The sequence below is a fragment of the Camellia sinensis genome, chromosome 1, assembly GCF_055761805.1.
Source record: "Camellia sinensis isolate YWXY chromosome 1, ASM5576180v1, whole genome shotgun sequence".
Taxonomy (NCBI): Eukaryota; Viridiplantae; Streptophyta; class Magnoliopsida; order Ericales; family Theaceae; genus Camellia; species Camellia sinensis.
In genome coordinates, this window is record NC_138961.1 from 151,234,528 (window position 1) to 151,246,426 (window position 11,899).

The window sequence follows — 11,899 nt, forward strand, 5'->3', positions numbered from 1 at the left end:
CAACAATGTAAGTCTTTCATCAAAATTTCTCTGCAATGTTCCATCAGCCTTTATAAACCAATATTACAATTATAAATGATATTTTCCAGGTCATTGATGGCTATGGAGAGATCCTTTTTGCTAACCAAAGGATAGAAAGATGACAACCAACTTCATTTTTTTCCACATCTATGAGCTTAGTATGTTACTACCCTTTTATTTGATTTTTTCTGAAATTTACTTACTACTTTCTCTTGTTAAGATACTTCTTGAAGCTAGTTGTGTCACTACTCTAATTTTCTCTGGCTAGTTGTGTGCATTTAAAATTTCTCTATGTGTATATTTCTTAAATTCCTGTCATTTCAACTTTCTCATAACATAACCATTTTTTGATTCTTTCTTACCACAGAATTTCATCAAGATGACGGAAAATCAAACTTTTCGAGTCTCATTATTTGACAAGCATATTGAAACAACATGTACATGTTCCTCCATTTCCCAATAAATATTGGGGGTAATGAGAAGTCAACACATGGAAATCACTGGACCTTGCTTGTCCTGGACAAGCAAGACAATTTATGGAGGTTCTACAACTCACTACGACCAAGGAGGGATGATGCAGAAGACAAATATGTCAAAGATGCAAAACAATTGGTAATGAGTGCAAATTTCTCTGATCCATTATAATGTTTATGTGATGATAATTTTCATAGAATCCCATTGATTGTCTGTAAATTTCTTTGTTATTTAAAAATTATTTTTTTGCAGCAAGATTATGTGAAGAATTTTTTGAAAGCTTGCCTTGAAAGAGAGGCACAATCACAACCCTCTTTCAAATTGATAAACTCACAATACACAAATTACGACTTTAAGTATGTCAACAATGCTCCACAGCAAGACAGTGATTCGTAAGTTTCATACAACATCTATAAATAAGATAATCTGATTTGAATGTTTCTTAAAACTAACAATACCTATAATTTGTATGCAGTCTGGATTGTGGCCTCTTTGTATGCTATATAATGAGACAATATAGCAAGCATGAAAATATTAGCTCGAAATTGTCCATACAAGACATAAGGTTGATGAGGGCAGAAATCATAGAGAGATTTGTGATCGAAGTTGGTCGGTCATGGACAAAACCAATTCAAATCCCTCCAGAAGAAGAACCAAAAGTGTAATAGTGAAACTAATGCAAGGAAGACAATGTACACAATATAATTAGGATTAACCATTCAATTTGTTTTTTCATACATTGAAGGAATTATGATGCTTGACATATATGTATATATCCTTTTTTGACTAATGTAAGTTTCATACCTATCAATGGTTAAGTATATATTTTTTTATTGTGATTGTCAACACAATCCACACAGAGAAAATTGTCTGCAGAAATTTCTCTGGTATGATGTTACCAGAAATTCACAGAGAAATTTAACTCGTATCATCCCAAGGGGATGCCTATATGATCGTATAATCTGTAATGCTTTGTGCTGGTACAAAACAATCATCAAATTCAAAAAACACAAAGCACACAATAATTTTCTCTGCTATTGGCAAATTTCACTGGATGAATTTGAAGCTTCAAAACACAATGCCCAGATAATTTTTTCTGCTAGTGGAAAATTTCTCTGGATGAAATTGACTTGTATTATAAACAGATTGCCCATAGTATGTTTCAACAAGCACAATGCACACTGTAATTTTTAATGCTATTGGCAAATTTCTCTAGATGAATTGGACCTCACAAAACACAATGCACATTTCAACAAACACAATGCCCATAGTTAATTTCTCTTCTATTGGCAAACTTTTATGGATGAATTTGACTGGTATGAAGTTACTAGAAATTTACAGAGAAATTAAACTCGTATCGTGCCAAAGAGGATGCCTATATGATCATGCAATTTGTAATGCACTATGTTAGTACAAAACAATTATCAAATTCAAAAAACACCATGAACACAGTACTTTTCTCTACTATTGGCAAATTTCTCTGGATGAATTTGAAGCTTCAAAACACAATGCACAGAGAATTTTCTCTGCCATAGGCAAATTTCTCTGGATGAATTTGACTGGTATTACAAACCCACTGCCTATAGTATGTATCAACAAACACAATGCACACTTTCACTGCTATTGGAAAATTTCTCTGGATGAATTTGATTGGTATTATTATATATATTGTCTAAAAAATACATTTCATAAAACAAAATACACAAAAGTAATCATCAAATGTATTATTCAATCAATAAAATGTATTATGCTCAACTATTTAACAAAGGTTCCTTGCATGTTCTCTTATTATGGCGACCAATACTCTCACAACGACTGCACTTAATCTCCCTTTTAAACTCTCCAGTAGAAGCAATTCTGTTCTTCTTTGGCCTCCCAGCTGGTCTCTTACTCAATGAAGGTAAAATCATAGCATCATCAATGCTACACACAGGTTTTTCAACAGTTGGAACTGGGCCAATAGAAAACGAGTATGCTTGACGATACATATTAACATGAAAAAATGGTTCAACAAAAGAATTCAAATTCTTTCCACTCCTAAAAATTGCAGCAACAACATGTTGACATGGATACCCATTTATTTCCCATTTTCGACATAAACAAGTTCTCAACCCAAGATCAACCATAACCGAAGGAAAACAATGCACTTCAAAGACATTATCAGATGATAAACTCACATTCCATGTCCTCCCATCCAAGAAAGACTTCTCCAATACACTATCCATACGAGGACAGAGAACTTTATTCCATTTACTAGAGAGTAGCCTCCTATCAGACCTCATATTCATGATTTGCAACCGTATCATGTCCACCAAATTTGTTATTGGCAAGTGTCGAGCTTCTCGTATCCATGAATTGAATGACTCAGCAACATTTGAATACATCTCACCATAACATTTCCCCTTAAAATATGCATCACTCCAATTTTCATATGGTAAACTTCTCAAGAAAACACTCACAACGTCTCCTCCCTCACTTTTTAATTCATTTAACTTGAAATGAAATGATACATTTGTTGGCGCATATGCATATTCTGAAAACTTGGACACAATCATCTCCCTAATCAAATTTGTGTTTCCACATGACAACTAATCCCTCAAATTTATCTTTAGATGTTCAAGACAAAATCCATGAAAACAGTTAGGGAAAAACCTAGCAATTCCTTTCACAATATCGCAATGTCGATCTGATATGAAACTTATCACCATCTCTGATCCTAATACTTCACATAAATGTTCAAGGAACCAACACCAATTGTCTTTATTCTCAGCATCAACAACAACAAAAGCTATAGGAAAAAAACCTACAAAACAAATAAAGCATATTAGATATACACATGCAGAGAAAATTAGAACAATAAACAACCAGAGAAATTTGACACTGCCAACATCTAGAGAAAATTCACACAATGGCAACCTCCAGACAAAATTCACTTAGTGCCTAACTCCACAAAAAATTCACACATTGGCAACATCCAGAGAAAATTGACTTAGTGACCAACTACAGAGAAAATTCACACAATCAGAATATCCAGAGAAAATTCACTTAGTAACCAACTACAGATAAAATTCACACATTGGCAACATCCAGACAAAATTCACTTAGTGACAATATCCAGAGAAAATTCACTTAGTGACCAACTACAGATAAAATTCACACAATGACAACATCCAAAAAAAATTCACACACTGACCAAAATGCAGAGAAAATTCTCAAAGTGGCCACAACCAGAGAAAATCCACACAGTGGCCAAAAGTAGAGAAAATTCAAAGTGTCAGAAAAAAATCACATTTACTCAATTTCTACATGTATAGAAAATTCACATACTTAGATAAAATTAGACATATTTACAATTACCTTTATTCCCATCTTTCCCCGTCGCAGCAAGCATAACTCCTTTGTATCGTCTTTTCAAAAATGTTCCATTAAGAAAAAGCAATGACCGACAATATTTGAAACCAGCAATGCATGCATGAAAAGCCACAAACACTCTTTTGAAACGCTTATTATCTTCAAAATCTAACTTAAAATGACAACTGGATTGTTCTTCAATGCCTTATCAAAATACCACCGTAATTGATCGAATGACAAACAAGAATCCCCATATGTACTACATTTTGCTTTTTCAACGCCCAACCAACCACAGTTATAACTGATTGAGACCCCATACTTGTTTTTCATTTCTTTGACAACATCCACTGGACGAGTTAAAGGTTTTGCACTTACCTCTTCAAGTATCAGCCCAGAAACTAAGCTGGAAGTCATCCTAGCATGTTTACTAGTATGAACCGCCACACCACACGTATGTTCATTGTTCAAAGTTCTTATGTAAAAGAACCCATTTGTTTTTTCAACTGAAGCATGTATATGCCACATACATCCTCTTGATTCCTTATATGCACATTCTGCCGTAACCCTCAGCTTGTCATTTTTAACATACGTAAACTGAAAGCCAAACTCAATAGCATACTTGCATAAAACAGTACGGAACTCAACCACACTACCCTCAAACTTTTGTCCAACACTCGTAATATTATTTTGCCAACCGGTTGACAATAACACCTTTTCTTGGTGAGAACAAAACTTAGAGAGTGAATTCCTTTCAATATCCACCAACCTATCACATTCACCATCCAAAACATCTACCTAATTAGACCCCACTTCATCCTCTTAATCAAAAGTATTACACCTAGTAACTGAAACATCAACTATATCAACACCATGCGCACAAACAACTCTCAACATATTCAGAAAATCAATATCATTTCGAACCATACAATTTGGATGGCCCACAATAGAATATGAAATACATATCGTCTCAGGTTGAAAATTCTATCATGTTTTACACAAAATGCCAACCAATTCCTCAAAATTCAATTTGCATGAAACACTAATGACAATAGTACCATTCCCATATTTGCAAAGCAACAACACTGCACTGTCCATCAAAACTGAAAGAAAAAAACAAGATAAATAATTTGTTCAACATAAAAACACTACACAAGAACAACATAAAAGTCCAGAGAAATTTTTAATAATTATAATTTTCTCTAGATTATAATAACAAGCTTATAATTTTCTTTGGACTCAAATAAAAGTCCAGAGACATTTACAAACTTATATTCACCTTCAAGATAACAAAAACAAAATCACAGAAAAATTAATGAATTCAGAGAGAATCACAGAGAAATTTACTGCTAACTATTAAACACAATTGTACACAAAAATTACACAGAAGATCTGTTACAAAATTATAAGCTTCTCTGTGATTTTCGCTGAAGTACAAGCTTACAATTTTCTTTGCGTCATTCTGCAATATTACACTCGTATCAAAATCCAGAGAAATTTACAAACTCATATACACATTCAAGATAACAAAAAAATAGTGCACTGCCCATCTAAACTGAAAGAAAAAACACAAAAAATAACTTTTGCTCAGAGAAACAAAAACTTATATTCATTTTCTACAAACTTATAATTTTCTCTGAACTACAAACTGAAAGTGAATAACAAACTTATAATTTTCTCTTAACTACAAATAAAAGTCCAGAGAAATTTAAGAACTTACATTCACTTTCTCAGATTCTATTTGCATTAGAAACTTTGGATTATAATAACAAACTTACAATTTTCTCTGGAGTATACCAACAAAAGTGCAGAGAATGAAATTTCTCTGGTTTAAACAAATTTCTCTGGTTTGAAAAAATAGAGAACAAAAATTATCATTGATCAGCATGTTGATGAAAAACAGAGCAAGAAAAATGAACTCTGATCAGCATGTTAATGAAAAACAGAGCATTAAAAATGAATTCTAAACATCAAAATTAACTACACTGTCAACACTCTTTGAAATTGATCAAAAAATATAGAATGAAAAATTAATTCCAAAAATAAAAATCAACTCTATCAAGCTGGCATCTGTCTAAAATTGATCAATAATAGCAAATGAAAAATCAACTCCAAAAATCGTAAACAACTTCACTGAGATAGCCTCTCTTTTAAATTGATCAAAACTGAAAACAAAAACCTAATGCAAAAATACACTCGAAAAACTAATATGAAATAGGAATCCTTACATAAAATTCAAAACAAAAATAAAAAATTCATGTGGAATCGCTATCGAAACCATACTTGATTCAACTCCACTGAAAAACTTACGCGATCAGCACACTATAACACCTACACGATCGTCGTAATCTCTATCGTCAAGTCCACTGCAACACTTGCGAAATTCCTATAAAATCTCCGACAAAATCTCTACCGTGAAATCAGTTTCCAAAATCTCATCGTGAAGTCAGCAGTTTGCCAAAATCCAAACGATCTTATGTTATAACGAGGGTAAATTAGGTATTTTATAACATAAAATAAAGTTGAGGGACTTTAGCCATCATAACATATTATTGTGTATCTCTCCTCCTATTTAAAGTTGGGGAGGGACCTTAGGCCAATTTTTCCAAAAAATTAATACTCTACATAATTAATTTATGTATTTTCTTCTTAATCCAATCACAATATATTTATATTTAATCTTTTAAATAAATTTTGTGTAGTTCTATTTCTACATATTTTTATTTTTCAAATAAATATAAAAATAAAAAATAAAATAAATAGCTAGAATCACTTTTAGTTTTATATTATTAATTCTCTTTCTAATTTAATTATTATTTTTAGTATCAAAATGAGTGTTTATTTTACTATTTTATAATTTAATATATATCATATAAAATCATTATATAATAATTACACTTTTATAGCACAATAGAACTAAAATTATCAAAATAAACAAATAATTTAACTAAATTTATTATATATAAATATTCAAATAACACTTTTATAAAATGATAAGGTTATTATTAAAATAAATAATTTAAATTTAAATTTAAATTATTCTTTTGTAATACATATCATAATATAAAATATCATTATATTAATTAAAGTTAACTCCATTGTGATTTTATGTCAGACATTATATTTCTTGAAGCGACTTAGATATATGTATAACATCCAATTTGATATTGATTGATTAAAATAATAGAACTCAATACTTTTGTTTGTTAAATTTTTAGAAGATAAATTAACAAATGTCAAATGATAAATAGTATGAAGTATTTTTTTAAAGAATAATGATTCATCAAAAAATGATTGTGTATTTTTAAGGCATATATTGATGTTTCTTGAATAACTTTTAAGTAAATATTTTGAATTTATAGTATTATTGATAATATACCTTCATGTGTTTTTTTAGAAAAGATATGAAAAAATAATTTGGATGAAATAAAAATTTTGCAGTTATTATAACGTGTCATGTAATTAATTAGAATTCTTTTGAGAACTGATATTATTAAGGTTATAGAGATTTTGCCTGATTCCCTTTGCAAACACTATTTATGATTTGAATTTATATTTTTTTTATGCATCAATGTGAATAACTCTTACGATCTTACTAATATAAGCATATATCTTACCTTTAAGTCAACCTATCTTAAGCATTTTTTTGTATAATAAAATACTTAAATATTGTCACATAAATATATTATAATAGATCATAATCAAACATCACTTGAAGTATAATTAAACACCTGATGTATCACTTTAGATATAACCAAAAACATAAGAAATAAGTAAAAACCTTTTCGATATTAATCAAAATAATACACGAGTTGGAGTTATAACCAAGTCAAAATTTATATATTATAGAATTTTCTGTTGTTTTTAATGTTTTTAGAAAAAAAATATTTTGATACAAGTGGAATTCAAGATTTTTGATAAATTTGATTAACACAAATGAGAATTTGATTTTAAGTTGAGAATACACCATTTTTTTTTTTTATAACTTTGAAATAAATTGTTTTTGTAAAGTTCTTATATAGGGTCACACGTAGTGACAAAATTTTTTAGGGATTTTTATTGATAAGTCCAATTTGGAAGTGTTTTAACCCAAGAAGTCCATGAATGAATTTTTTAACCCATTTAGTCCCATGTATGTATAGTTTTATTCCATAAAGTCCATTTTTTTGATTTATACTATTTTCTTGGACACTTATGCCCTTATATTTAATTTTGATACCCTTATAAATATTTTTTCAACGATTAGTAATTTAATGATGTGAAAATTCATATTTTAAAATTCACATTTGTAGGAATGTAAATTGGCCCGTGGGCGGCCTGAAACCCGTCTGTGAGCCAGGGCGGGCCCGGCCCGTTGACAATGTGAATATTCACATTGACATGTTAAAATTCACATTAATAGTAGTGTAAAATTGGCCCCCGTCCCGTGGCGGCGCGAAACCTGCCCGCGACCCATGGACGGCCCGGGGCGGGCCCGGTCCGGCCTGTTGACAATGTGAATATTCACATTGACATGTTAACATTCACATTGATAAGAATATAAAATTGGGCTGCGGCCCATGGGCGGCCAAAAGCCCGCCCGCAGCCCGAGGCGGGCCCGGCCCGGCCTGTTGACAATGTGAATATTCACATTGACATGTTAACATTCACATTAATAGGAGTGTAAAATTAGCCCGCGCCTCGTAACTGCCCGAAACCCACCCACGGCCCGTGGGCGGTCCCGGCTCGGCCTGTTGACAATGTGAATGTTCACATTGACATATTAACATTCACATTGAGAAGAGTATAAAACTAGACAGCAGCCCAGGGCGGGCCCGACTCAGCCCGGCCTGGCCCATTGACAATGTGAATATTCACATTGACATGTTAACATTCACATTAATAGGAGTGTAAAATTGACCCCCGTCCCGTGGCGGCGTGAAACCCGCTCGCGGCCCATGGGCGGCCCGGGACGAGCCCGGTCCGGCCGGTTGACAATGTGAATATTCACATTGACATGTTAACATTCACATTGATAAGAGTATAAAATTGGCCCGCGGCCCATGGACGGCCAAAAGCCCGCCCGCAGCCCGGGACGGGCCCGGCCCGGCCCGTTGGCAATGTGAATATTCACATTGACATGTTAACATTCACATTGATAATAGTGTAAAATTGGCCCACAGCCCGTGGGCGGCCCGAAGCCAGATCGCAGCCCGAGGCGGGCTTGGCCTGACCCGTGACAATGTGAATATTCACATTGACATGTTAACATGCACATTGATAGGAGTGTAAAATTAGCCCGCGCCCCGTGGCTGCCCGAAACCCATCTACGGCCCGTGGGCGGCCCAGGGCGGGCCCGGCACAGCCTGTTGACAATGTGAATATTCACATTGACATGTTAACATTCACATTGATAAGAGTGTACAATTGGCCTGTGACCCGTGGGCAGCCCGAAGCCCGACCTCGGGCCAGGGTGGGCCCGACTCGTTGGCAATGTGAATTTTTATATTGACATGTTAACATTCACATTGATAGGAGTGTAAAATTGGCCCGTAGCCCGTGGGCGGCCCGAAGCTCGATCGCAGCCCGAGGCGGGTTTGGCCCGACCCGTGACAATGTGAATATTCACATTGACATGTTAACATTAACATTGATAGGAGTGTAAAACTTGTTCGCTGCCCGAAGCTCGCCCGCAAACCCGGGCCGCCCACGGGCTTCGGGCCGCCCATGGGACGTGAGTCAATTTTACACTCTTATCAATGTGAATGTTAACATATCAATGTGAATATTCACATTGTCAACAGGCCGGGCCGGGCCCGCCTCGGGCCGTCCACAGGCCGTGGGCGTGTTTCGGGCAGCCACGGGGCACAGGCTAATGTTACACTCTTATCAATGTGAATGTTAACATGTCAATGTGAATATTCACGTTGTCAACGGGCCGGGCCCGCGTCGGCCCGAGGCCGGGCTTCGGGCTGCCCACGGGTCACGGGCTAAGTTTGCACTCTTATCAATGTTAATGTTAATATGTCAATGTGAATATTCACATTGTCAACGAGCCAAGCCGGGCCCGCCCTGGGCAGCGGGCGGGCTTCGGGCCACCCACGGGCCACGGACCAATTTTACACTCCTATCAATGTGAATATTCACATTGTCAACGGGCCGGACCGGGCTCGCCCCGGGCCGCGAGTCAATTTTACACTCTTATCAATGTGAATGTTAATATGTCAATGTGAATATTCACATTGTCAACAGGCCGGGTCGGGCCCGCCCCGGGCCGCCCACGGACCGTGGGCTAGTTTTGGGCAGCCACGGGGCGCGGGCTAATTTTATATTCTTATCAATGTGAATGTTAACATGTCAATGTGAATATTTGCATTATCAACGGGTCGGGCCGGGCCCGCCCAGGGCAGCCTATGAGCCGCAGGCGGGTTTCGGGTCGGCCACAGGCCGCGGGCTAATTTTACACTCCTATCAATATGAATGTTAACATGTCAATGTGAATATTCACATTGTCAACGGACCGGGCTGGGCCCGCCCCGACCCGAGCCTGGGCCCGGGCTTCGGGCTGCCCACGGGTCATGGGCCAATTTTACACTCTTGTCAATGTTAATGTTAATATTAATATGTCAATGTGAATATTCATATTGTGAACGGGCCGGCTCGAGCCGCCCACGGGCCGCAGACCAATTTTATGCTCCTATCAATGTGAATGTTAACTTGTCAATGTGAATATTCATATTATCAACGGGCCGGGTCGGCCCTATTTTTTTGGCTTGTGGGCCGGCCCGGCCCGACTCGAATTTTTCCGGGCACCCACGAGGATCGACATGAGCCGGGCCCCTACACATTGACGATATAAACATTTATATTGACGGTGTGAACATTCACATTAAGGGTATTTTGGTAATTATATCACCCATAGGACTTATTGAAACATAAGAAAATAATGTGAACTAAATGGAACATAAGTAGATGAAAAGGGTATTTTGGTCTTGTTATCTCAAATTAGACCTAATGGAATAGTAAAAAAGAATATGGGTTGGATGGAATAAAACTCTTAAAAAATGGATTTATCAAAAAAGCTCCCATAATAAAATCTTTAACAACCATTCAAGAGCAATTGTTGGGCTTTTGTTACTCTCGTTGTATGCAACACAATCCCTAATTGGCATAATAAACCCTATGGGCTCGTTTGTTTAACTAGCTCCGAGGCAAGATTGGCGTATGAATGAGGTGGAATTTACATATAACTTGTTTGATTAATTTATTAGTTCCTGAATTGTTAGACCATCTTCAACGGTGAACCAAACCTGGCATCAGATTTGAATTTGGTGAAAAAAAGTAACTTTTTTGGCTCCAACGGCTTCATCAAACTGATATCAAAATGAGAATTACTCAAACATTTCACCAAATTGAGGACAAACTCTGTATTTTAGCATTTCACTGTTCTGGACTGTTGGAGGAGACTAACCGGTCGACCGGTTCCCTTTCAAATTGGTAGGTTCAAACAGGTTTAAAAAAAAAAAAAAAATTGTTCTAACCGGTCAACCGGCCGGTTGACCCACCGGTCGACCACTCCTTTTGATGCACGGTTGGAACAAGCGGTATCAAATTGAGAAAATTGACTTTTTTTTAGTCAAATTTGATGAAAATTTTGAGTAACCGTCAGAGATGTTCTTACTTTGGATGAAATGCTACTCCTATATTACAATGGGATTCACTTTTCCGGATGGAAGATAGAATTGTAAAAACAATCCAACGGCTTAGTGTTGGAATTTATTTTATATTATATTTTATAATATTAACATAATACCCATACTATACTTGGTTAAAATAAAGGGATTTTTATTGAAAAGTCCAATTTAGAAGTGTTTTAACTTAAGAAGTTCATGAAGGAATTTTTTAACCCATTTAGTCCCATGTATGTATAGTTTTATTCCATAAAGTCCATTTTCTTGATTTATACTATTTTCTTGGACACTTATGCTCTTATATTTAATTTTGATACTTAATTTTGATACCCTTATAAATATTTTTTGAACGATTAGCAATTTAATGATGTAAACATTCATATTTT